Raw genomic sequence first — 27,834 nt, forward strand, 5'->3', positions numbered from 1 at the left:
GCTGGAGCTGGGCAGGCAGGGAAGGCCTTTTGGAGATGGGGTCTGGTCCTGCCGCCTGCTGCATCTTCTGCTGACCTGGGACCTGCCCACCATGCAGTTGGCCACGTGGTGGCCTTGACCATAGCTGTCATTCTGTGAAGGTCACTGTTATCTTCCAGGGACTGGCCATTGTGGCAAAGGTCCTGGTGTCCATGGGGAGAGGCAGCTGGGCCCATGCTAACGAGGCAGGGAGCTGGGGTAGCAGGAACAGCCGCCCTTGGTGTCGGGCAGGAAACGTTTCTTTGAGCAGGGACTCCCCACTGTACTTGCTGTGTTTTGGCACATCTAGGACCCCAGATCTGTGGGTGGTAGATGCATAATGCATGTCCTAGAGTTCTCACCCTGGGGCCCGGCTGGGGCCGCCTCTCCCATGGACCCCTGGCCTCACTCCGAGCTTCCTAAGCATTTACTTTATGCCTTTGCACAGTTGCCCTCAGCCTTCGCTCGAAAGACCCATTGAAATGTCTGGCCTGGGAAGTCCTCAGAGACGGGGACCAGGCTTCCCTGCCTGGGAGCCACCAAGACATGTCTGCGGGGACACCTCCATGCGCCCCGTACTGTTTGTCAGAGGAAGAGACCTCAGCAGGCCACGTGGCGTCAGGGACAGCTCAGAGGCAGGTCCGTTGAAGGGAAGATGCCCCCAAGAATCAGGGGCCGGTGAGCAGCTTAGGGGTTGAGGCGGAAACCCAGGGATCAGGGCCTCGCATAGAGCGGAGTCAGCAGCATGGCGGCTGTGGTTAGGAATGGGGTAGGTGAGACATGGGCTGCTGCTCAGAACCAAGTGGCCAAGCACCTGGAGCTGCCTGGGGGCAGAGGACAGGCTCCTGCCCAGAGCAAGGTGGGCAGGGCCAGAGTCCGAGGACCAGAACTCCTGGCTGCACAGGTCGGGGCCGGGGTGCCCCCTCCGTCTGTTGCCCGCTAACCTTTGCCCCTCTGCTGTTCCTTCGAGTCCTGACATAAACACCCAGAGGGGGGGATGCCAGCAGCCTTCTCTTCCTGGGCCACGTGCTCAGTGTCACCCCCTGGGTAATGGGAGCGAATAGGAATAAAAATCCAGGGCTCTTGCACTTTTGTCTTTCTGGAACAGGGGGAATAAATGAATGAAGACAAATAGACATACACAGCCCACCTGCCTGCTCGGCTGGCAGACAGAGGGCAGAAGCCACGGGAGGCTGAGGGTGGGTCCCCAGGGACCCGGAGGCTGCCTGGGAAAAGGGGGTGCTGCCAGCATCCATGGCCTCCCCAGAAACCAATTCTCCCACAGACACTTTTCTTTGTTTTCATTAGGGAAGATCGCAATTAAACTAATTACACTTACAACAAAAAAAAAATCATAGAATGGGGGGAAGAAAAGGGAGATCAGCTAAATGCAAATATATTCAGAATGATGTTATGAGCTCGGCTCACCCCTCTAAAATTATCCACTAACCATTACACGCTAATTATCCACCTTTTTTTTTTTTTTGCAGTACGCGGGCCTCTCACTGTTGTGGCCTCTTCCGTTGTGGAGCACAGGCTCCGGATGCGCAGGCTCAGCGGCCATGGCTCACAGGCCCAGCCACTCCGCGGCATGTGGGATCTTTCCGGACCGGGGCACGAACCCGTGTCCCCTGCATCGGCAGGCGGACTCTCAACCACTGCGCCACCAGGGAAGCCCCCTATCCACCTTTTTATTGTTTTAGAAAGGAAGAGATTCCTTCTTATTGGAAGGGAACAGAAAGCCGGAAAATGTCGCCATGTACTTTGCCGTGGACCAAAAGAGCCCACATTTGTGATAAAGTCACAGGAAGTGGGATGGTTCCACAGAGCTGAGAGCTTTGCCCTAAAAAAACACACAAAACTGAGACAGGGTTTTCCTTTGTGAAGATTCCTCCCGCCCCTTTTTTTGCAAATAGAGTAATTTGTAACTGAACCCCAGGACCTCTATGTTAGCCTCTGTATGGCTCTACCTGGAGGGTCTGGTGAGTGTTTGATGCCCTTATTATTTGCATAATTTTGCTTCTGGTGTGGGGGTGGGACTTGGTTCTCTTCAGGGGCTGTTGTTGGCCTGACTCAGGGCTGAGCCATGAAATCCAGGCTGATGGATGTCGCTGTGTCAAGGATCAGGTGTCGGGGTCACGGCCCAGGTAACAGGTGAGGCAGGAGGGCTGGCCTCCGGGGTCAGGGTGGCATTGATGCGTGTGTCTGTCCAGAGGAATCAGTCTGAATTCCTTCTGAGCACAGAAATCCTTTGTCAAGCCACGTGGTCCAAATTTTGGTTCAGAAGGCGTGCTTAGTAAACCACAGAGCAGGGTGGGGTGGGAGCGAGGGGGGCGGGGATAGGGAAGCCCTGTGTCAAGTGCTCCCAGCTTGTCTGCTCCTGGTTTCCCTTCCCTGCGGTGGGTGTGCCGGGTATTGGGGGGGCAGGTGTCATATCCTCCACTGAATAGACAGGCAATCTCAGCCCTGGGAGTCTGACTTATCCAAGGTCAATTAGCTGTAAGTGGTGGTTTTCAAATACAGTTCTGTAAAGCCCAAAGTTCATGACTTCCTCCCTGCAAGGATATGTCTCAAGAAGGCCACTTCATGGTCTGGGAAATTGGGGTGGGGTGTGTGTGGAGCATCTGAGGCCCTGGAAGTCCCCCAGCTGGAGAACCAGGGGCCATTCCTGCAGATGCCAACAAGGAAAAGCCCCGTGAGGCCAGCAGTGAGGTCCTCGTCCTGGGAGGACAGAGATGCAGATAGAGATGGGCCCAGACGGTCTGGGGAGTTAGGAATTTCTGGACTGTAGAAGTCAGTCTTCGCTCCCTGGGTGGTCCCAGATGTACTGGGGACGTGGGGGGCATAGATCCCCTGGAGCTCCAGTCAAATGCTCTCTAGAGCACTGACCGATCACCCTATGGGGATGACCCTGGGCTGTCTGCCCCAACTGAAAGGCCCTGCTGCTTCAGCCCCTCCTCCACTCCTTGGGGTCAAGGTTGTGCTTTAACCTTCATGCCATGGTTCCGCCCATTCCATGCCCCCCTTCCACCCCCGCTGCCAGCCACCGGCCTTGGTTGAGCTGCCCCTTGGGATGCCTGCTCCCTGGAATCACACCACTTGGTCCGGCTCACCTGGTGTTCCACTTTGCCCTTAAATAACCAGATGGCCCTACCAGGTCTCAGCTGGGGGCTTCCTACTCAGACACCCACCCGATTCCTTGCAGATGAACGCTGGCCACTAGGGAGAATTGAGGCCACCTTAGAGACGAAGTTTTATGTTTATTCATTAATTCATCCGCTAACACACATTTCGCGAGGGTGTCAGATGGGCGGGCGCTGTGCTGAGGAAGGAGGCTAAGCGGGGTCAGCACCTTTGGAAGGCCCACCATGCCAGAGTCCCCTGTTATTGCTTTGCTTGGGGGGAACTAGTGGTGTGTCTGGCTGAGAGGTGCTGGTGGGTGAAGGTAGTCAAGGTAAGTCATTTCCTGGGGCATTTCCAAGACACAAGGAGCAGGTCCAGAGACCTGACTGCTCCTTCCCAAGAGCCAGGAGGTCCTCAGTGGAAGGGGGCCACACACGAACACACGAGGTCTTCCGAGTGGGCCAGCTGGGAGAGAAGCTTCTGTCCCTGAGAAGTCACGCCACCCTAGGCAGGTAGGACACCTAACCCAGGATTAAGGCCCAGTCAATGTGCTCCAAGCGATAAGCTGGGGCCCAAAGGCTGGGAATGCCAGGCCGGTGGGCTTCCTGCAGCGACTGTCCCGGAGGACACAATCCCAGGAGGACTGCTCACCTATGCAAGGTCTAAGATGGCAGGGTGAGCTCCAGGATGTGTGCAGGGGACCAGCTCCTTTACTGGGCCTCGCGGGGGTCGCGCGCTGCAGCAGCTGCAAGGGGACCCTGACCCGGAAGCCTGGGAGCCGTGGGCTCAGAGCTGCTGGCATCCTGGAGTACTTACCACACACCTTTCATGCTGACCTCAGTGAATCCTCACAAGGACCCGAGGAAATGGGTGTCATTTTACAAAAGAAGAAACAAGTCTCCCTGAGGGTCAGTGATTTGCCTAAGGACACAGAGATGGCCGCTAAGCAGCAGTGCTGGGATTTGAACTCAGGCGATCAACACCTCACTGCCTCCTCTGCTCAGCGTGACCCCATCTATATTGCTCCTTCCCCCAGACCCACCCCTCCACCGTTCCCCAGCTGGTTAAGGCTGTCTCCAAACTTTGTCTCCCAGAGCTGAGAACTGGGTGGAGTTCTGGTCCTGGGGCTCCACCCTCAGTGTCCCCCACCTGCAGATCCTCATTTGTTCCTTTTGTGCTGACACCATTTGAGCCTCCTCTCCTCTCCCCAGATGGTGGTCGCACCTGCTGGCCAGTCTTCCAGGCTCCATCCTTCTCTCTGTCCTGCCTGCCTCTGCCGAATGCCAACCTGACTGAGTTCTTCCAGCTGCACACAGGGTAAAGGCCACCCTCCTTGAAGGGCACATGTGGCTTCCAACCTCTAATCCTGCCCACCCCATCTCCCTCCCCTCCCCATCTGAGTGCCCCACTGGGGCAGCGTTCAACCACTGGCTCTCAGAATGCACTTTGTTGCTCCAGGACTCCACTCCTTAACCATGTCTCCTCTGCCCAGAGCACACACCCTCATCCCTTGTCTGTTTGGCAAGCTCATATTCATACACCAAAACCCAGCCTCCAATTTACCTTCCTCCATTCTCTTGCCTCCTTGGTCTACTCTGACTACTCTGAACATATTCTATTGTGTCCTGATCACTTATTGTTATTGATCTGCTCACCAGTCTCCACTCCCCTCTGGACTCTGATTCCCCCCACTGAAGGCATAAACAGGTGCTGGAAGCATCCCTTTCTGCCCAGTGTCTAGTAGAGCCTGGCTCAGAGCGGGTGACCAGAGGGGATCAAAGGCCCCAGTCCTTGCCTATCGGCCATCCCTCAGCCCCTTCAGGAGGCGCCAGCTTGAGCACCAACCTGCAGACATGGGGAGGCTGCCTGTGCTTTACTAAAGGGCCTGCTTGTCTCTAGTACCCTCTGCCTTCTCTGCCAAGAAGACCATCTCTCTTGTGGCCTGAATCCCCTGAACCGCTTCTCCACTTCTTCGCTCAAAGATCTGGTCGTGGCAGAGGTAAAAAAACAAGAGGCAGTTTTGTTCTGTAGAAAAGGAATATGTTCCAGCCAAGTTGGCTGATGAGTGATTTTCTGCAAGTAGAATAATTGGACATGTGTTCCCATGGCAACAGAGCCTTTCCTGGAAACCGTTCAGAGGGGAAGGCAGGAGGCGAGGGACCAGCTCTGGCTCACTGGCCGCTGCAGAGCCATAGTGTCGGGCCGGGCGGAGACTGTGGTGCTGCCTCACCGTCCACCCATCCTTCATGCGCTGCCCTGGCCCCCGGGGCCACGGAAGTCGTTTCCATGCCCTGCTCTGGATGTCCTGAGCTCACACTCACAGCTCCCAGAATCTGTTGTTTTTCCCTCTCCATGAACACAAAATATCTTTTCTAACACACAATATTTTTACAGCGCATGCATTAATGATTTACAAATGCGTGCATGAGCACGGCCCTGGGATGTTCCAAAAATAACCTTTGAAGGTTTATGATGTTACAATTCCCATTTTACAGATATGGGAACTGAGGCTGGCATGGAATAAGTGACTGGTAGCACAGAGGGGCCAGAGGTGTGGCGAGATGCCAGGCAGGTGTGACCCCAAACTCCCCAAGCGCAGGACACTCTCCTCACCCCACCAAGAAGTGGGGGGTTGGGGTGGAGAGAGGTGGCCTTGCCTTAACCTCCCTCCTCCAAGCAGGGAATTCCGGTGACTTGTCCCTGGAAGAGCGGCTCCAGGAGTGGGACGTTCCCAGCTGCTGCTTCTAATGAGCTTCTCTGCGAGATTTCATCAGTGCCTTCCTCCCTCTTCACCTGCAGGATCCCGGGCTCCAATAAGAGTGGTAATTGGATAAAGAAGAGTCAAGCCCATGATTTTATTGCTTGTCCTTTTATCTGGGAAAGCTCCCAGGTCTATGGAGCAAGAGCCACCGTCATGTCTATTTGGAAGAGTGATTGTGTATGTGTGTGTGTGTGTGTGTGTGTGTGAGTGAGCATGTGAGTGTGAGTGAGTGTGTGTGTGTGCGCGCACGTGTGTGTGTGTGTGTGTGTGTGGGCAGATGAGGGCAAGTGGAGGCAGGAGGTGAGGACTCTCCAGAGGCTGGAGGGGCTCTGAGGACCTCCAGCTGGGTCCCTATTTGGACAGAGGGAGCAGGATAAGCAGAGGAGGCTCGGCGAGGTGCTCTGTTTTCCTTCCGACACCTCAGCCCCACCCTGTTCTTCCATCTCAGTGAACCCTTCCTTCCCTGTCCCCTCCCAGCCCTGACTATAACTTAAATGACATTCGGTGAGAACAATCTAAAGAGGTCAACACCTTAAATTTTCAGAACTCCTTTCCACGTCCCCTCCCAACGGATGGGGAACTGGGTAGCCCACACATAAATCACTGGTCGGCTTATAGCAGGTGAGCTGGAAGCCCTGCCGCTGCGCATGTGCTGGAGGTGCCGTACACCCTGGTCCTTCCTTCCCTGCGGTGCTTCTCCCCGTCTCCCATGAGGTTTCTCTCCCTCTGCCCTGCACGACATTCTTCTCATTCTACATCTTAATTCCACTATTCCAAATCCCACCGCGTGCTGATGACGCTTGGGGCCCCATAACTCCAGCCTCATCAACATCTCCTGTCCCTCCCCACGTGTCTCCTGCAATGTGATCCTGCCTCTCTCCATTGAGGACTGGGGTTTCATTCCCTTCCCCTGACTCTGGGCTGGGCTTCGTGACTCCCTTGTCATCGGTAGACGCTGTGGATCACATGATTCCTGAGACAAGGTCAGAAAAAGCCAGGCAGCCTCTGTCTGGTCCCTTGGAAGAGTGACTTTCTGACACGCTCTTGGGACATCTTTCTTGGAACTCGGTCACCATCTGTGGGAGACCGAAGGCCCATGGAGGCCCGAGTGGTAAGTGCTCGGATGGACCGGTCCTGCAGAGGCATCCAGCCCAGGTGCCAGGGAGATGCTTCCAGTGCATTCCAGCCCCAGCCATTCAGGTCACCCCTGTACACTGAGCGTTTCCAGCTGAGGTCCCAGACATTGCAGAACAGACACAAGCCACCCACACCACGCTCCATCCACATTCCTGTCCCACTGCTGTGCGTAATAGAGGGATTATTCTACACCATGTTTGGGGTGGCCGGTCACACAGCAACGGATAACTGAGACAGTCCCTATATGTATATCTCGAGGCCAAGCCTCCCTTCTGAGCTTCTGATCCATACATCCTACTGCCTGGTGGACATTTCTAAGGTTCCAAAGCACCTGCAATCTTCCATAGGTGGATTAGACCAAAGTGTCCTAGGCTGAAGCATCCACATTTGAAACCCTTGGTGATAACCTGGGCAAAGTTGGACCAAATGAGGTCCAAAACCAACAGACAGGAGAGCGAGCGTGGAGTCCAGTTTCCACCCGCCCGTTTACATGCTCATCCTCACCCTTGTGACCGGCAGGGACATATGCTGGAGATTGGCCACAGTGAGGCGTTTGGCCATGGAAGAAAGCAACAGACATGACTGTTCTTGGTTGAAGGCATAACCTTGGCCTGCACTTACTGCCCTCCCACCTGCCAGGACAGCGTGGACATGAGTTCAGCTGAGAGGAGGAGGTGTAAAGCAGTCTTTGAAAGTACGTGGCTGGGGCAGTGAGCGTCCTTCAAGACAGGGAGCGCTGGGCTGCTCGTGGGTCACTGAGGCCTGGGAAGGCTGCTCCCCTCAGCTTCCTGGGTCATCTGCCTCTTTCTGGCCCATGACTTACTCTACCTGTGACCCAGTTCCAGCCAACAAGGTTGAACGAAGCCTCGGAAGGGAGCTTCCCTGCACCTGGTGGCAGCCAACACCTGGCCAGCAGGCCAGGTGGAGTTCTGCTGGTTGCAGTTAACATTACAGATGTGTGTCTCTCTCTGACTTTCACACACACACACACACACACACACACACACACACACACCAGCAAAACAGCCAGCCATCTGGAGGACCCTGTAAGAGGACAGAGATCTGAGTTAGAAGACTGCACCCCACTGTGTCCCCCTGCTTCCCTCTGTGTCCTGCTGTTCCCCACTGTGTGTGTTAGATTCTCCTCGTTCTGACCATGTGGTTACTGCACCTCCCGCCCCCTTGAGGTAGGCGAGGCCAGGTGACATGCTTTGGTGATAAAACGTGAGCAGGGAGATGCCTGCCACATCCTGAAGGAAGCATTGAATTGCCTGTGTGAGACTCACCAGCACCGGGGAGGAGCCACAAGGCTGAGCCACACCCTGGAAGTCCCCCCGTCCCCCCAGCATACTCACATGAGCCACAAATCTGTCCTGTTTGCCATCCTTTTACTTTCAACATTCTGTGATATTATAAGAAACACATAGTTTAATTAAAAAAAAAAAATCAGGGGCTTCCCTGGTAGCGCAGTGGTTAAGAATCCACCTGCCAGTGCAGGGGACACAGGTTCGAGCCCTGGGCCGGGAAGATCCCACATGCCACGGCGCAACTAAGCCAGGGAGCCACCACTACTGAGCCTGCGCTCTAGAGCCTGTGAGCCACAGCTACTGACACCACGTGCCACAACTACTGAAGCCCATGTGCCTAGAGCCCGTGCTCCGCAACAAGAGAAGCCACCGCAATGAGAAGCCTGCGCACCGCAACGAAGAGTAGCCCCCGCTCGCTGCAACCAGAGAAAGGCCGCGCGCAGCAGCGAAGACCCAACGCAGCCAAAAATAAATAAATAAATAAGTAAATTGATTAAAAAAAAAAATCAAGTCTGACAATCTGTGTCTTGTAATTCATTTACATTTAATCAAATTACTGATGTGTTAGGGTTTAAATCTCCCATTGTACTATGGGGTTTTTACTTGTCCCACCTGTTCTGTGTTCCATTTTATTTCCTTTCTTGCCTTCTTTTGGACGAATCAAGTGAATACTACTGTTTCATTTCCTCCACCATTAGCTTGTTAGTTAAACTGTCTTTTAGCGGTTATCCTACTAGAGATTACAACACTCTTCCTTGATTTATTAAAGACTAATATAAAGGAAATATAATATTTTCCCACTTCCCAGGCAATGCCAGCACTTCACAAAAGTGAACACTTTCACCATCCTACTTGCCTTGATAATAACTCAATAATATGATCTATTTTAATTTATATAATTTAATGCAATTATTAACATATAAATGTATTTAAAAATAGGATCACACTGTACATCTTGTTCCATAGTGTGCTCTTTTCATTCAGAAATATAGTGCAGGGCTTCCCTGGTGGCGCAGTGGTTGAGAGTCTGCCTGCCGATGCAGGGGACGCGGGTTCGTGCCCCGGTCCGGGAAGATCCCACATGCCGTGAAGCGGCTGGGCCCGTGAGCCATGGCCGCTGAGCCTGCGCATCCGGAGCCTGTGCTCCACAACGGGAAAGGCCACAACAGTGAGAGGCCCGCGTACCGCAGAAAAGAAAAAAGAAAGAAAAAAGAAATATAGTGCAGATGTCTTCTGTGTTTGAGGTCTATCACATTCTTTTTTTATTTGAATTTTATTTATTTATTTTTTATACAGCAGGTTCTTATCAGTTATCTATTTTATACATATTAGTGTATATATGTCAATCCCAATCTCCCAATTCATCCCACCACCACCACCCCTGCCACTTTCCCCCCTTGATGTCCATATGTTTGTTCTCTACACCTGTGTCTCTATTTCTGCCCTGCAAACCAGTTCATCTGTACCATTTTTCTAGATTTCATATATATGCGTTAATATATGATATTTGTTTTTCTCTTTCTGACTTACTTCACTCTGTATGACAGTCTCTAGGTCAATCCACGTCTCTACAAATGACCCAATTTCATTCTGTTTTATGGCTGAGTAATATTCCATTATATATATGTACCACATCTTCTTTATCCATTCATCTGTCGATGGGTATTTAGGTTGCTTCCATGACCTGGCTATTGTAAATAGTGCTGCAATGAACATTGGGATGCATGTGTCTTTTTCAATTATGGTTTTCTCAGGGTATATGCCCAGTAGTGGGATTGCTGGGTCATATGGTAATTCTATTTTTAGTTTTTTAAGGAACCTCCATACTGTTCTCCATAGTGGCTGTATCAATTTACATTCCCACCAACTGTGCAAGAGGGTTCCCTTTTCTCCACACCCTCTCCAGCATTTGTTGTTTGTAGATTGTCTGATGAAGCCCATTCTAACTGGTGTGAGGTGATACCTCATTGTAGTTTTGATTTGCATTTCTCTAATAATTAGTGATGTTGAGCAGCTTTTCATGTGCCTCTTGGCCATATGTATGTCTTCTTTGGAGAAATGTCTATTTAGGTCTTCTGCCCATTTTTTGATTGGGTTGTTGTTTTTTTTAATATTAAACTACATGAGCTGTTTGTATATTTTGGAGATTAATCCTTTGTCCGTTGATTCATTTGCAAATATTTTCTCCCATTCTGAGAGTTGTCTTTTCATCTTGTTTATAGTTTCCTTTGCTGTGCAAAAGCTTTTAAGTTTCATTAGGTCCCATTTGTTTATAAGTTTTTTAATCTAGGAGGTGGGTCAAAAAAGATCTTGCTGTGATTTATGTCAAAGAGTTTTCTTCCTATGTTTTCCTCTAAGAGTTTTATAGTGTCCAGTCTTACATTTAGGTCTTTAATCCATTTTGAGGTTATTTTTGTATATGATGTTAGGAAGTGTTCTAATTTCACTCTTTTGTATGTAGCTGTCCAGTTTTCCCAGCACCACTTATTGAAGAGACTGTCTTTTCTCCATTGTATATCCTTGCCTCCTTGTCATAGATTATTTGACCATAGTTGCACGGGTTTATCTCTGGGCTTTCTATCCTGTTCCATTGATCTATATTTCTGTTTTTGTGCCAGTACCATATTGTCTTGATTACTATAGCTTTGTAGTATAGTCTGAAGTCAGGGAGTCTGATTCCTCCAGCTCTGTTTATTTTCCCCCAAGATTGATTTTTGTCTCCATACAAATTTTAAGATTTTTTGTTCTAGTTCTTTTTTTTTTTTTTTTTTTGGTGGTACGCTGGCCTCTCACTGTTGTGGCTTCTCCCATTGTGGAGCACAGGCTCCGGACGCTCAGGCTCAGCAGCCATGGCTCAAGGGCCTAGCTGCTCCACGGCATGTGGGATCTTCCCGGACCAGGGCACGAACCCGTGTCCCCTGCATCGGCAGGCGGACTCTCAACCACTGCGCCACCAGGGAAGCCCTGTTCTAGTTCTGTAAAAAATGCCATTGGTAATTTGATAGGGATTGCATTGAATCTGTAGATTGCTTTGGGTAGTATAGTCATTTTCACAATATTGATTCTTCCAATCCACGAACATGTTATATCTCTCCATCTGTTGGTATCATCTTTAATTTCTTTCATCGGTGTCTTATAGTTTCCTGAGTACAGGTCTTTTACCTCCTTAGGTAGGTTTATTCCTAGGTATTTTATTCTTTTTGTTGCAATGGTGAATGGGATTGTTTCCTTAATTTCTCTTTCTGACCTTTCATTATTAGTGTATAGGAATGCAAGGGATTTCTGTGCATTAATTTTGTATCCTACAAATTTCACAAATTCATTGATTAGTTCTAGTAGTTTTCTGGTGGCATCTTCAGAATTCTCTATGTATAGTATCATGTCATCTGCAAACAGTGACAGTTTTACTGCCTCTTTTCCAGTTTGTGTTCCTTTTATTTCTTTTTCTTCTCTGATTGCCATGGCTAAGACTTCCAAAAGTATGTTGAATAATAGTGGTGAGAGTGGACATCCTTGTCTTGTACCTGATCTTAGAGGAAATGCTTTTAGTTTTTCACCACTGAGAATGATGTTTGCTGTGGGTTTGTTGTATACGGCCTTTATTATATTGAGGAAGTTTCCCTCTATGCCCACTTTCTGGAGAGCTTTTATCATAAATGGGTGTTGAATTTTGTCAAAAGATTTGTCTGCATCTATTGAGATGATCATATGGTTTTTATTCTCAGTTTGTTAATATGGTGTATCATGTTGATTGATTTGCATATATTGAAGAATCCTTGCATCCCTGGGATAAATCCCACTTGATCATGGTGTATGATCCTTTTAATGTGTTGTTGGATTCTGTTTGCTAGCATTTTGTTGAGGATTTTTGGATCTATGTTCATCAGTGATATTGGTCTGTAATTTTCTGTTTTTTGTAGTACCTTTGTCTGGTTTTGGTATCAGGGTGATGATGGCCTCATAGAATGAGTTTGGGAGTGTTCTCTCCTCTGCAATTATTGAGAAGAGTTTGAGAAGGATGGGTGTTAGCTCTCCTCTAAATGTTTGATAGAATTTACCTGTGAAGCCATCTGATCCTGGACTTTTTTTTGGTGGAAGGATTTTAATCACAGTTCCAATTTCATTGCTCGTGATTGGTCTGTTCATATTTTCTATTTCTTCCTGGTTCAGTCTTGGAAGGTTATACCTTTCCATGAATTTGTCCATTTCTTCCAGGTTGTCCATTTTATTGGCATAGAGTTGCCTGTAGTAGTCTCTTAGGATGCTATGTATTTCTGCAGTGTCTGTTGTAACTTCTCCTTTTTCATTTCTAATTTTATTGATTTGAGTCCCCTCCCTCTTTTTCTTGATGAGTCTGGCTAATGGTTTATCAATTTTGTTTATCTTCTCAAAGAACCAGCTATTAGTTTTATTGATCTTTGCTATTGTTTTCTTTGTTTCTATTTCATTTATTTCTGCTCTGATCTTTATGATTTCTTTCCTTCTGCTAACTTTGGGTTTTGCTTGTTCTTCTTTCTCTAGTTCCTTTAGGTGTAAGGTTAGATTGTTTATTTGAGATTTTTCTTGTTTCTTGAGGTAGGCTTGTATAGCTATAAACTTCCCTCTTAGAACTGCTTTTGCTGCATCCCATAGGTTTTGGATCATCGTGTTTTCATTGTCATTTGTCTCTAGGTATTTTTTTGATTTCTTCTTTGATTTCTTCAGTGATCTCTTGGTTATTTAGTAACGTATTGTTTAGCCTCCATGTGTTTGTGTTTTTTACATTTTTTTCCCTGTAATTCATTTCTAATCTCATAGCGTTGTGATCAGAAAAGATGCTTGCTATGGTTTCAATTTTCTTAAATTTACTGAGGCTTGATTTGTGACCCAAGATGTGATCTATCCTGGAGAATGTTCCGTGCGCACTTGAGGAGAAAGTGTAATCTGCTGTTTTTGGATGGAATGTCCTCTAAATATCAATTAAGTCTCTCTGGCCTATTGTGTCATTTAAAGCTTCTGTTTCCTCATTTATTTTCATTTTGGATGATCTGTCCATTGGTGTAAGTGAGGTGTTAAAGTCCCCCACTATTATTGTGTTACTGTTGATTTCCTCTTTTATAGCTGTTAGCAGTTGCCTTATGTATTGAGGTGCTCCTATGTTGCGTGCATATATATTTATAATTGTTATATCTTCTTCTTGGATTGATCCCTTGATCATTATGTAGTGTCCTTCCTTGTCTCTTGTAACAGTCTTTATTTTAGAGTCTATTTTATCTGATATGAGTATTGTGACTCCAGCTTTCTTGTGATTTCCACTTGCATGGAATATCTTTTTCTATCCCCTCACTTTCAGTCTGTATGTGTCCCTAGGTCTGAAGTGGGTCTCTTGTAGACAGCATATATATGTTTTTGTATCCATTCAGTGAACATGTGTCTTTTGGTTGGAGCATTTAATCCATTCACATTTAAGGTAATTATCGATATGTATGTTCCTATTACAATTTTCTTAATTGTTTTGAGTTTGTTTTTGTATGTCCTTTTCTTCTCTTGTGTTTCCCACTTAGAGAAGTTCCTTTAGCATTTGTTGTAGAGCTGGTTTGGTGGTGCTGAGTTCTCTTAGCTTTTGCTTGTCTGTAAAGCTTTTGATTTCTCCATCGAATCTGAATGAGATCCTTGCCGGGTAGAGTAATCTTGGTTGTAGGTTCTTCCCTTTCATCACTTTAAATATGTCCTGCCACTCCCTTCTGGCTTGTAGAGTTTCTGCTGAGAAATAAGCTGTTAACCTTATGGGTTATTATTTGTCATTTTCCCCTTGTTGCTTTTAATAATTTTTCTTTGTCTTTAATTTTTGTCAATTTGATTACTATGTGTCTCTGTGTGTTTCTCCTTGGATTTATCCTGCCTGGAACTCTCTGCACTTCCTGGACTTGGGTGGCTATTTCCTTTCCCATGTTAGGGAAATTTTCAACTATAATCTCTTCACATATTTTCTCGGGTCCTTTCTCTCTCTCTTCTCCTTGTGGGACCCCTATAATGCAAATGTTGGTGCATTTAATGTTGTCCCAGAGGTCTCTTAAGATGTCTTCATTTCTTTTCATTCTTTTTTCTTTATTCTGTTCCATGGCCGTGAATTCCACCATTCTGTCTTCCAGGTCACTTATCCGGTCTTCTGCCTCAGTTATTCTGTTATTGATTCCTTCTAGTGTATTTTTTCATTTCAGCTATTGTATTGTTCATCTCTGTTTGTTTGTTCTTTAATTCTTCTAGGTCTCTGTTAAACATTTCTTGCATCTTCTCGATCTTTGCCTCCATTCTTTTTCCGAGGTCCTGGATCATCTTCACTATCATTATTCTGAATTCTTTTTCTGGAAGGTTGCCTATCTCCACTTCATTTAGTTGTTTCTCTGGGGTTTTATCTTGTTCCTTCATCTGGTACATACTCCTCTGCCTTTTCATTTTGTCTATCTTTCTGTGAATGTGGTTTTTGTTCCACAGGCTGCAGAATTGTAGTTCTTCTTGCTTCTGCTGTCTGCCCTCTGGTGGATAAGGCTATCTAAGAGACTTGTGCAATCTTCCTGATGGGAGGGACTGGTGGTGGGTAGAGCTGGGGGTTGCTCTGGTGGGAAGAGCTCAGTAAAACTTTAATCTGCTTGTCTGCTAATGGGTGGGGCTGGGTTCCCTCCCTGTTGGTTGTTTGGCCTGAGGCAACCCAGCACTGGAGCCTACCGGGCTCTTTGGTGGGGTTAATGGCGTACTCTGGGAGGGCTCATGCCAAGGAGTAATTCCCAGAACTTCTGCTTGTAGTGTCTTTGTCCCCATTGTGAGCCACAGCCACCCTCTGCCTCTGCAGGAGACCCTCCAACACTAGCAGGTAGGTCTGATTCAGTCTCCTATGGGGTCACTGCTCCTTCCCCTCGGTCCTTATGTGCACACTACTTTGTGTGTGCCCTCCGAGAGTGGAGTCTCTGTTTCCCTCAGTCCTGTCAAAGTCCTGCAACCAAATCCTGCTAGCCTTCAAAGTCGATTCTCTAGGAATTTCTCCTCCCGTTGCTGGACCTCGAGGTTGGGAAACCTGACGTGGGGCTCAGAACCTTCACTCCAGTGGGTGGACTTCTGTGGTATAATTGTTCTCCAGTTTGTGAGTCACCAACCCAGCAGTTATGGGACTTGATTTTATTGTGATTGCGCCCCTCCTACCATCTCATTGCAGCTTCTCCTTTGTCTTTGGATGTGGGGTACCTCTTTTGGTGAGTTCCAGTGTCTCCCTGTCGATGATTGTTCAGCAGTTAGTTGTGATTCTTGCAAGAGGGAGTGAGCGCACGTCCTTCTACTCCACCATCTTGAACCAATCTCCTTATCACATTCTTTTTAAAGGTGAGGTAGTCTTCCACTGTATGGAGGTGTCATCACTGAATAAGGAATCCCTTGTTGATAGACATTTACTATGTATGATTTATTATAAAGCAAGAGTTTTTAAACACAGGAATTATTTTATATTTGATCTATTAGACTTCAATCAATGTTGTTGTAAACAACTTTAAATATCAATTTAAAATGTAATACAATAAGTGGCTATCTTGTGGAAACTGTGAATATTTCTGACAGGATAAATGAATCAAACAAAACAAAATGAAACACTGTCCTCATATTAAGTGAATGGGCCCTTGTGGCCTCGGATGAAATTTCCAGGGAAATGATACCTTCTGAAAATTGTTCGAGGTCCCAAAAGAGGATGTAGGATGTGGCTGTGATGAGGACACAGGCTGAAGATAAACAGGAAGAGGTCGTTGTACAAAATATATAGGTGGGAAAAAAGCTGTATTTCTAAATTATTATTTTGTAGAACATGTCTTTTTTTTTTTTTTTTTTTTCCGGTATGCAGGCCTCTCACTGTTGTGGCCTCTCCCATTGCGGAGCACAGGCTCCGGACGTGCAGGCTCAGCGGCCATGGCTCACAGGCCCAGCCGCTCCGCGGCATGTGGGATCTTCCTAGACAGGGGCACGAACCCGTGTCCCCTGCATTGGCAGGTGAATTCTTAACAACTGCGCCACCAGGGAAGCCCCCAGCATGCGATTATAACCCTAAAAAAGAGATATTCCAATTGGTCTCTCCCCTCTCCCCTCTTGAAAAATAAAATCTCCCTTTTCTTTTTTGTGCCTTTGCATTTGGTTCCCGGGATATTTGGGAATTGTAATAGCAATTTCTTTTGCTGTTACAAACAGTCCTGAGACAAACATTCTTAAACTTTTTATACTCGAGGTTAACTTGGAAAAGTGTGATGTCAACAGGGATGGCCACTTAAAAATTTTATATATGTTGCCAAATTGCCCTCGTAAAGCTTCTAGCAATTTGTTCTCCTAAAGTGGTCTATGACAGTACCTGTGGGCAACACTTTATTAAGCTCAGTGGTTTTTGAGCATTTCCCGTGGATTTGGGTCGGGCTTGGGCTGAGAGAGAAGTAGGGTGACTCCAGGTCCTGGTGCTCCCAGGGCAGCGGGGTGGCTGCCATGTGACCGGCCACCAGGCTGGAGGCTGAGGAGTTGGAAGTGAGGTGGGAATCCTGCCGGGAGCTCTGTCCCAGGCCGGCTCCTGTCTCACCAGCCTATGGTGGGCAGCTCTGAACGCTGAGCTCTTTTGAGAAGAAAACCTGACCTTGGACCCTGTAAACTCTGAGATGCTCTCAAAAGTATTATATACAGAGGAAGGTGAGATGGGAGGCCTGTTGTTACAGGGGGAGGGAAGGGGGGCTATCTCTCAGGCTCAGACCATAACTCAGATAGTAAAAAAAGCCACTCACACTGGAGGGAGAAACTCCAGTCACACCTAAGTACACGCGGGCTCTTAGGGCAAAACAGTCGGGGGTGGGTCTTAACTGTGTGGAAAGAGGTGGTCGCCCAGACAGCCTGGGACCCCATAAGTTTTGTTCCTGGAAGGGGAGTCAAGAGGTGGCCTGGTCTCTGTTGCCCTGTGAGATCTCCATTGCTATCTCCAGGGACCCTCTTGCAGGTCTCATTGCCCAGCTAGTCAAGAACGTGGTGGTGCTTCTTTATCTATGATGTTGGAGCACCAGCTGAGGTGGTGCTATGTCCCAGGCAGCGTTGAGGGTGACCTGCTCTAAGGCCAGAGAATGCAGGGCAGCCACACCCACTGACCTGGCTGCCAGGTGTGGTACCTACAGCAAAAATCTCCACCAGGAACGTCGCAGGAGGGATGCTTGAAATTCACGCATCTACAATTCATTTAGAAGGTAAATGCGTGAGAAATGCGTGAGTGTCCGTGTGCGTGTCTGCTGCATGCGTGTGTGTTGTGTGTGTGTGCATGTACATGCGTATTCCATGTACCCCCTTTTACTGAGCGTTTTCTCTACAAAGTGCTTTTCCAGGCATAGAAGTACACATTGAAATAATACAGCCTTTGCCATCCAGCAGCTCACAGTGGGGTAGAGGCTGGAGAGTGTATCAGTCATAAACCATCCCCAGATTTAGTGCCTATCGTTTCTCCGTTTTCCATGGGTTGGCTGGGTAGATCTTTTCTGGGCAGGTGTACCTGATCTGCATGATCAGCTGGTGGCTGGGCTGGGGCTGGGGGCTCCAGGATGGCCTCACTCACATTCTGGCCAGCGGCAGGCTGCTTGTCCGGGGATCCCAGCTGCGACGCCCCAGCTCTGCTTCATGTGGCCTCTCGCCCTCCAGGAGGTGAGCCCATGCTTTTTCACTCTGGCCTCAGGGGTCCAAAGTGCACAAGTGCTTCCCAAGCCTCTGCGGTGTCACGTTTGCTGTTCTGTCACTGGCAAAGCCAGTCACGTGGCCAGGCTCAGAATCAGCAGTGCAGGGGCTAAGGGCATGGATGCAGGGGCTAAGGGCATGGATGCAGGGGCTAAGGGCATGGATGCAGGGGCAGGCATGAGCAAGTTGGGGCCATTATTACAACAATTTACCTCGGAGAGGCAAGAAGATGGAAACTGGCAATATAATAAAAGTAAAATTCGAACAGTCCACCTTCTTAACAATTTAAAAAATCCTACATAACATAAAAAATCCTACCTCTCCCAAGGTAGACCAGGAGTGGCCAGTATGGGGACTGACCTTCCGATAGCACTGAACTCTTGCTGGATCAGTCAGTCTTCAACACGGGAAGAACATTTCACCCTCAAAGGTTTAATCATGGGCTTGGCTGCGGGAAAGTCAGCTGCCTATGCATCAGTGAGGCTGCAGCCAGCACTCATAAAAGGGGTACGTGTGGTGGTGTTGGGGGTACAGAGTGCCCTCCGCCAGATGTCCAGCTGGGTCATTTTGCTGTTTAATGTGATTCTCTGCTAACACCTACATTTAAGCTTCTTCCAGTGAGTTTGGAAGCACTGGGGAGTAGAGCCCCGGCGACCAGGCGTCCATCCTGCTGTCCTTCTCCATGTAGATATTGATCACAGAGGAGAACACAGGGGGGCAGGCGTGGGTGCAGCCCCGGCAGCCAGCTCTGACCTGATGCTGGATGCTCTCACTTCTGCCCTTTCAGGGCTGGAGCATTCCAGGGTGCTGGGCATATAGGCTACCCCAATATAGCCCTTGCCTCAGGGAGAAGGAGACGGCGGCCACTGTGGAAGGGCTTCAGGCGCGGGAAGGGATGTCTGGTCCCTCAGCTCCAGTCAGAGCAACACAAATTTCCCTGGGAGCCTGACAGGCATTGCTCAGCCCCTTATTTCTGAGCCCAGACACAGCTCCTTTCCCCTTCACCTACCCTGCATTCCTGTTCCTGCTGGCTCTGCACCCCGGAGGGGAGTCGGAGATGACCCAGCAGGTCGCCTGGAATACAGTAAGTAATCAGAAAAGAACCCTGATTCATCGGAGGGCCTTGGCTGCCAAGGAAATTCTCTTGAAGGCTTTGTTGTTTTTCAGCGGCTGCTTCCCAGGGGCGGGACGGATGGTGTTTGCTTTTCAGCCAACTGTCTTTGTGACTCAGAGGCCGAGGCACCCAGGAAGGAGAGGGCAGAAGACCCAGATGTGGGGTGAGGATGAGGTAAGCGTGGGCCCCGCGTGTGGGAGCAATGAATGCAGTAACAGTATCAATGTCCGCTAATCAGTGGTGATGTGTATGGAAGCTTTCTCTGGGCCAGGCATTGGGCTGAGGGTTTTGCATATTTGCTCTCCCTTAATCCTCATCACATCACCCTTGGGGGGTGGGGCGGGGGTGTGTCTACTAATGCCCCCGTTTGGATGAGGAGGAAGCAGAGGTTTCCTGAGAGAATGTCTCTGATTCCAAAATCCCATCTCTTCAAGGTCATGAGATGCTGCCTCGTGGTCCCGGGGCCTCTCCTTGAAGCAAATGAAGGCCAACCTCACAGAACGTGGAAGACATTCCCAGGGCAGGGCTGGGGTGAGGGGCTGCTGGAGGACCACTGCGACATCAGAAGGGAAGGGGTGAGGATGGGTCTGTCTTGCTCATCTCGGGTGAGGCTGGTGCCCTGCGGACCTCTCTCCACTGGTGCAAGGCTGTGGAGGGCCCAGACACAGCGGGCACATCCGGGCGTACATCTGAGAACCTCTCACTGCCTCCTACAGGCTGGTGTGAGCAGGTGGGAGGTGGAATACAAACGACCATAAACAAGAACCGGGATCTTGAGGTCTTGACCTTTCACAAGATAACGCCCCCAATAGCAGAGCAGACGAAGAGCTCAAAGAAACTGGGCAAACATTTTCTTAACAACTGTGGTGTCATGCCCCAAAGACGCTGCAGACAGCTCGGAGCGCTTGGCCCGCCGGGACCCCTCCTCCTTCTGCCCCCGCAGCTGGGCGCGAGGGCCGTGCTCATTTTCAGCTCCCCCGCCGGCTGGTACCCTGGCCTGACTCCAAAGCGCAGAAAGGCCATGCAGTGTTCTCTCTCCTTTATGGTCCTCAGAGGCTGTGAGTCATGCGTTTGTATTTTTAGCAACACACAGGAATCTGCTGGATGAAAAAGAATCAAAGGGACACTTGCACGATTAACCTAACAAAGGCAATTAATTTGGATCGAACACACAGGGAGAGGGCTGGCCAGGCAGTGCTCCTGGATCCAGGAAAGGAAAGAGACTGGTGGGCAGGGCTGGTGGTGCCCCCGGGATGGACAGGCTCCAAGGCTTTCCCTGGGCAGCAAAGTGGAGCTTCCTCTCCAGGTGGGTAGTGGGCATGGTCCTGGAGCCCTGCACATTGGGTACACTGGCCTGGCTCAGGGCAAGCCTGTTCCACTTGGAAAGGCTAAAGAGTGGATTCCTCTTGAGTCCTCCAGCCTCCAAACAAGCTGCATGGCCTCCTGGGAGTCCTGCCCATGCTAGTCACACGTTTTTTCACCATCATCATCCCCATCTCCATCCCCATTCTTATCCCCATCCCCATCCCCATCCCCCATCCCCATCCCCCATCCCCATCTCCAACCACCATCCCATCCCCCATCCCCCATCCCCATTCCCCATCCCCATTCCCCATCCCCATGCCCCATCCACATCCCCCATGCCCCATCCCCATCTCCCATCCCCATCCCCCATCCCCCATCCCCATCCCCATCACCATCTCCATCCACATCTCTATCCCCATCCCCATCCCCCATCCCCACCCCCATCCCCATCCCCCATCCCCATCCCCCATCCCCACCCCCCATCCCCACCCCCCATCCCCATCCCCCATCCCCACCCCCCATCCCCATCCCCCATCCCCATCCCCCATCCCCACCCCCCATCCCCCATCCCCACCCCCCATCCCCATCCCCTTCCCCTTCCCCATCCCCATCCCCTTCCCCTTCCCCATCCCCATCCCCATCCCCATCCCCATCTCCATCCACATCTCTATCCCCATCCCCATCCCCCATCCCCACCCCCATCCCCACCCCCCATCCCCATCCCCCATCCCCACCCCCCATCCCCACCCCCCATCCCCCATCCCCTTCCCCATCCCCATCCCCTTCCCCTCCCCCATCCCCACCCCCTCATCCATGGAGATCTTGACTCATGCAGGCACCTTGTTGAACACATGGCACATATTATCTCATTGTCTTTATCCTCCCTAATAGTCCTGGGAAGTAGCCACTAAAACGATCCCATTTTGCAGATGAATAAACTGAAGACCAGAGAGATTTGGGTCTGACCTCCAAGAGGGACCAACCTGAGGTTGAGAGCAATTCCCGAGTTCCCTGGACTCCCCTGGGCTCACTGGAGGCCTCTGAGTGGTGACCAACTATCACTGCCAGAGAAAAGAATATTTCCTAGAGTTTGGGGTCTGCCTCCCAGCTCACGCTCTTTTTTTTTTTAAAGTAGATTCTTTCTGAGCAAAGGCAGAGATTTCTTTTGAGCCTTTACTTAATTGATGCAAATCAGGTGAAAATATCTTTAGCTCCCAAGGAGCGGGGTCTGTGTTAAGGAACACAATGGGGTGGCGGGCACAGTCCTCAGCTGCCTGGGGCACCGGGGCCTTCTGAACCTTGGTGAGGGAGACCCTGGGACGGGGTGAGGACACGTGGGCCCTGGTGGTGCCTCTGTGCTCGCCAACCTCGGGAACCTGGGCAAGGTCCTAAGGTGCCTGCCTGCTGGTGTGGCGTGGGTCACCCTGTATCAGTCTCCTGTGGCTGCTGTGACAAATCAGCCCAAGCTTGGGAGCTTAAAACAACGGAGATTTATTCTCTCATGGTTCTGGAGGCTCGCAGTCTGGTACCTGGCTGGGCTATGCTCTCTCGGGGGCTCGAGGGGACGATCCTTCCTGCCTCTTGCAGACCCTGGTTCCTTGGCTTGTGGCCGCATCACTCCAATTTCTGCCTCTGTGGTTACATGGCCTCCTCTTCTGTCTCTCTCATCTCCCTCTTCCTCCCTCTGATAAGGACATTGGTGATTGGATTTGGGTCCCACCAGATAAAACAAGAGTTAAACTTAATCACATGTGCAAAGACCCTTTTCCAAATCAGGTCACATTCGCAGGTTCCAGGGATTAGGACATGGACATATCTTTTGGGGTAGGGGTGGGGTGGGGTGGGGTGGGGAGTGGCCACCGTTCAACCCAGCACACACTCCCAGCTGGAAACATGCTGGGTCTCCACTGCTCCTGGGAAAAGCTGAAACTATTAGACCCTGGCATCCAAGATCCTCTTCAGTCTGGTTCCTGAGCCTCTCCAACTTCTTCATCTATTGTAAACATATAGAACAGGAGTCTGACACATACCACCGTTGTCATCACCGTCGCTGTATTTGCCATCATCATTATTAAGGACCTCTTCCAGGAGGCAGTATTGTTCAAGAAAAGCCCTGACATAGAAGATGCAAACCACCCTTTTTGTGTTTGCTCTGCCTCTGGCCCCTTGGACAGTTTATCTAACATTTTGGGGACTCAGTTTCCCTATATAATCATTTGACAATCTACGTGGTGAAGTGGCCGAGCTTTACGCACATAAAGGAAGGGTAAGCTTATGTCTTCCCTGTTTATTTTACAGGATTGTAGGGAAGACAAAATGAAATAAAAATGCGAAAGCACTCTGGTAAATTAAAAAGCATGATGCAAATGAAGTGCGTGATAATTCTCATCCCCCTGGGGTGTAGCCACCTGGATGCTGGGGGGGGGGGGCTGAGCTTCCTGGGAAGAACTTGTCATTCATCACAGATCGGCTCCCTTTGCTCCTGGAAAGAAAAGCAGGAAACTTCCGAGGGTCGGACCCCATGGAGAGGTGGCTCCTTATAGCTGCTGCTTTTGTTAGTTCAGAGCTGTTTCACCCTCTGTCTGGCTGCCTTGTACTGTTGGGAGGCCCACAGGACCCCCCTGAACCCCTAGCACACACAAAAGGGGAGCAGCCCTTGTGCTGAGATGCCCCGTCATGGACATCAACAGCATCTGAGCCAGGAGGGTGCTCTGGACCCAAGCCAGCCCCCTGCAGCCAGCCTTTGCCCCAGGAGCAGACCACCTGCAGGGGATATCTGTGGCCCCAGAGACCGTGCCGGTTACCCCTAAACCACCAATTCAAAATTCAATCACTCTGTTATTCAACAGTATTGGGCATTGCAGGAGAAGTTGCCAATCGCCCACCACTTGGCAAGCGCGACCTGAATCCCCAAAGGGGCAGAGGAGGCTGGTCATTGAAGACCACATCCAACCCAATCCACACCACGGTCCACTGGGTGGGGTATATGCAGACCCACCCACTGGCTCCAGCTCCGCCTACCCAGCTGCCTCATCCAGGTGGTCCATCCTTTGAAAAGTCCCTCTCCTCTGTCCAACTGGCACGTGCACGTCGGCACCCCATCCCTCACCCTGTTTGGGCGTCTCAGCATCTTGAAGGCCGATCTCACAACAGTTCTATTGCGATTGCCCTGAGGCTTTTTTGTGTGTGTGTAAGCATAAAAATAGCATAACAACATAAAACAAGTTTCTGAAAAAGTCTCAGTCACCCATGAGCCCTCCGCCTAACTGTTTCCACCTCGGCCTCTTTTCTCCCCCCCTTACCTGCATCACACACAGTGTCTCATGGTCCCCTTGCTGTGAATTTGTCACCTTCCGGCTCCTAGACTCAGAATCTTTAGCTCTTGGCTCTGCCCCACCAGTTTCCCAAGGTTATTCCCTCTCTCCCCTTGTACCTTCGCCTTCCCCACCAGCCAGCTCGCTCTTGAGGGGATGCTTCCCTCTGGCCAGGACCATGCCTGTCCTATGTCTGATGTCCCCTCTCGAGGTGCAACCCAGCCCATTTACCCTCCTCTGTGGTGCTTCCCAAACAATCCCAGTTCATTTCCTGGACTTTGGGAGACTCATAACATGTGCTGTGAATTAGCCTTATTACAGGGACTATGCGGTTCTCTATTACTTTTTAAAAATATCGAAAAGGGTTATCTGGGCCATGGGATGATGAACAAGACTTTATTTCTCCCTTTTAGTTGTTATTATTAAAGAAAGTTGGATCTATTTTTAATCCTTTAAAAATTTTCCAACATTTCATCGTGAAGATCTTCAAACGACCCCATTTAAATGAGGTTCTTCCTCCTGCGTGCTGCGTGCGGTCAGGTGAACCTGATTTGCAGGTGTGTTTGAGATGTCGATGCCAGGGCCTCTATATTACACGGAGATCTGCCATTTTCCTTCACAGGTCCACCGTGGGTCAAAGAAGTAACATTTATTGAGCACCTGCTGTATGCAATGGACTGTGACAGGTGTAGGATGATTCTCAGTCCTCAGGGTCCTCAGACCTATAACCAAACCCAAGGTGGGGTGCTCGACAGAAGAGCTGAGAGTAAAATGGGGGAGGGGGACCAGTGTGGCCAGGGAGGGCAGTGGGGGTACCGCCTGGAGTTGACATTTTAACTGGGTCATGGGTAACTGAGTTGGGATAAGAAAGAAGGTAGAGCCTTCCAGGCTGAGGAAATAGAACCTTGGGGCTCGATGTGGCTCGGTCAGGGTGTAGGATGCAGATGGGAGAAGGAGCTGGAAAGCTAGGTCAAGGTCAGATGGTGAAGGGTGTTGAGCGCCAGGCTAAGCATTCTGCAGCAGGTGTGCTCAAGTGGGAGTCACTGGGGGCTCCACAGAGGAAGAGGAAGGAAACATCACTGGATGGGAAGAATGGAGGGGAGGTGGCGGGGGCAGGGACCGATTAGGAGGCAGTTGCAAAGGCTCAGGGAAAACAGTAGAAGCCCACCTTGGCAGGTGGGGTGAGGGTCAGAAATACTCAAGAGCTAGAATCTCTTGATAGTTGACAGGTGTGCTGACAAACCTGCGTGCGAGGATAGGCTTGCATGGTCCCCATCACTTCCGGGAGAGCATCTTTTCAACCCTGAGGTAGTTCCAATCCTAACAGCCCCCCTGCAGCTCAAAGGAGCCAAAGTCCCAGATAGCCGGCGGAGTCCTACCTGCAGAGATTCCCGGTCTTGAAGACCTTAGGAGGCGGCCCCACAGGGGGCTGGGGGCCAGGTGTCTGCTTTTTTGCACATCAGGGAGAGGATTAGAACTTTCCACAAAGGTTGCTGGTTTTGTCCAAAGGAGTGTGAGGCTTTCTCGAATCTTTCTTCCTTCACTCTCTCCTCTCTCATTATCCCAGTGTGTGTGTGGGGGCTTCCCTTGATTTTTTTTTTTTTCCTCCCACTTTAGCCTCCTCTTCTGTGTTGTTTTGTTTTTTTAAACCTCTGTGCCCGGCTCCCATTAGGGAGAGTGCTGTTTATGTCCAGGGCCCCTTAAAAAGGCAGCTAACGGCTCCCTGGCTGCGGTCCTCTCTGCTTGTTTCCCCGGCAACCGGAGGCAGGGAAAACAGAACCTGTCAGATGGAAAATGTCAGTTACAGCAGATCTGGGGAGAGGAAGAAGGGGTGGGGCGAAGGAGGGAGAGGGGGAGGGGGAGGACCAGCTGGCGGGGATATGGGGGGCTCGTCCCGCTGCCCACCCCCAGGCTGGTGCCCTGGCCTAGGCGAGCTAGCCGGCGGGGAGGCTAGCTTCTTGAACAAGGGGGCTGCCACCCAGAGCAGGGGGCTCGGAGCCGTGGGGAGGAGAGGGGAGGAGACTGCCAAACAGGATTAGCAGGATGGTGCCCGGAGGCGGCCATCCCCTGCTCAGCTGATTATCACATTGTTTCAGAGGTAATTTGGTCGGCTTCAGGCACAGAGCCCTGCGTCCTAGAAGCCCCTCCAGCCCCGCTGTTTGAAGCTCAGTCTGAACAGCAGAGGGGGAGTTTCTGGGAAGGAAAAAGATATCAAATCTTGGCCATCCAAAGACTCTGGAATCTGCTGTCTCGGCCCGCCCTCCGTATTGATCCCTGTCCCTTGCTTTGTGTCAATTGATCAATGCCTCTGCCGAAGAGAGGAACTGCCCTTTAAAATGGTTGGGAAGGAGGTTCAGACAGAGCATTAATATTAATCAAAACAGGCCCCTCTCAAAAGGACGGCGGGAAGCAGAAACAAAAGAAGGTTTGCTGAACAGCCTAGAATATTACGACGGGGAGAAGCAATCAGTTAATGGGACTGGATGCCCGTGAGGTGTGTGTGGGGTGCTCCTGAGAGCAGGGAGAGTGCATGAGTGTGTGTGCGCGTGTGCGAAAGCGTGTGTGCGTGCGCACGCGGTGTGGGCGGTGGGCATGCTCTCTGCCATCTCCTGCTGTTGTCCTCAGAAATTCCTGTAGCTTCCCCAGTCTCCTGATTCCCCAGGAGAAACTCTGCCAGTCTCCCTGGGCCCAGTGGACCCGAGGGGGATGGAGGAGACAGGCTGCAGCCCCTACTGTGTGATTGTGTTGCTACTCAGATGGTGTTTATTTAAAAAAATTAAAAAAAAAAAACCCAAAACAGCGCGGAGACGAGGGGGGTAGTCGACAGGCTCCAAAGAAGGAGGAGCCAGGACTGGTTCTGTTCATCCCGGGAAGCAGCAGCCCCAGCACAGAGTATCCAGGGAAGGGTTACCTGCGGGGAGTCAGGGGTGGCGGGGGGCAGGGAACGATCCTTCTGCGAGGCTGGACATCAGACAGGTCAGGGATGGTCCTGTTTCAAGGATCTACTAACTCCAGACGCCTCTGATTCTTGGGTTGTGGAGTCTGACAACATGACCTCCGGCTTCCTGGTTGGGGTGGGGAGTGGAAGGGACAGGGTTCAGCCCATAAAGCCTTGGTTTAAGCTTGTAGGAGGCTGGTGGGGCGGTGGGCAGGCTCTCTGCAGGAGTGTCCTGCTTCCTCAGGCCCTGGCTGGGTACAGGTTCGAGGGAAACAGACCCCTGAAAACTCAGTCCCAGGTAAGCATCCTTGCAAAGGAAACAACACTTCCAAACTTAAGACAAAAAAATGCAACAAGGCAACAAAGACAAAACCCGACACGACAGACCCCCAGACTTCCAGACTTTGTCGGTTGCTCTCGAGAGTTAAGCTTTCGGCGGCAGCAGGAGAGGACAACGGAAACCAATTATTTTATTTCCCTGTCATCTCTCCGCCAGTGTTTTCTGGGTGGGGACCCTGCCCCTTTCTTCCGTCTCGGGGGACTCACCAAGGACCCCACAGTAGTGGATGTCATCTGGTTATTCTCTGCAGCCAAGCGTGGAGCACGACCTGGTGACCCCAGCTGCTGAAGGTGACCTTCCAGTCCACGTGGCCCCTGGTTGTTGTGAAGAAAGCCGTCCTGCTAGTGCTGGCGTAAAGCACCACTGCACGTGCCTCCCTCATAGGCCATATGGACCTTCCTGTCGGGCCGGGACAGACTTAAATTATGACATTTTTCATCTTGATTGACAATCACCTTCCCCTGGAAGTTGGGGAACAGCCTGGCTACAATTACATCTTGTACAATAAAATGAGGGAAATAAAAAAGGAAAGTCATCATTTTATGAAGATGGTCTCCGGAAGTAGGCTCAGGAGGTAATCTTTATTCCAGCTGCTCCCATGTTTTATTATTTTATTAAGAGTTAACTCGCGATTATCCACATGTGAGCCAAAGAGACGATTTTATCCCCACAGCTGTTAGGTCTTATTATTTTATTATTATTGGTTTGGGCTTGTCCCCAGGCTCCATTGTGGGTATGAAAAAGAGTTGTGATTTCTCAGGTTTCTCAAGTG

The sequence above is a fragment of the Lagenorhynchus albirostris genome, chromosome 20, assembly GCF_949774975.1.
Source record: "Lagenorhynchus albirostris chromosome 20, mLagAlb1.1, whole genome shotgun sequence".
Classification (NCBI taxonomy): domain Eukaryota; kingdom Metazoa; phylum Chordata; class Mammalia; order Artiodactyla; family Delphinidae; genus Lagenorhynchus; species Lagenorhynchus albirostris.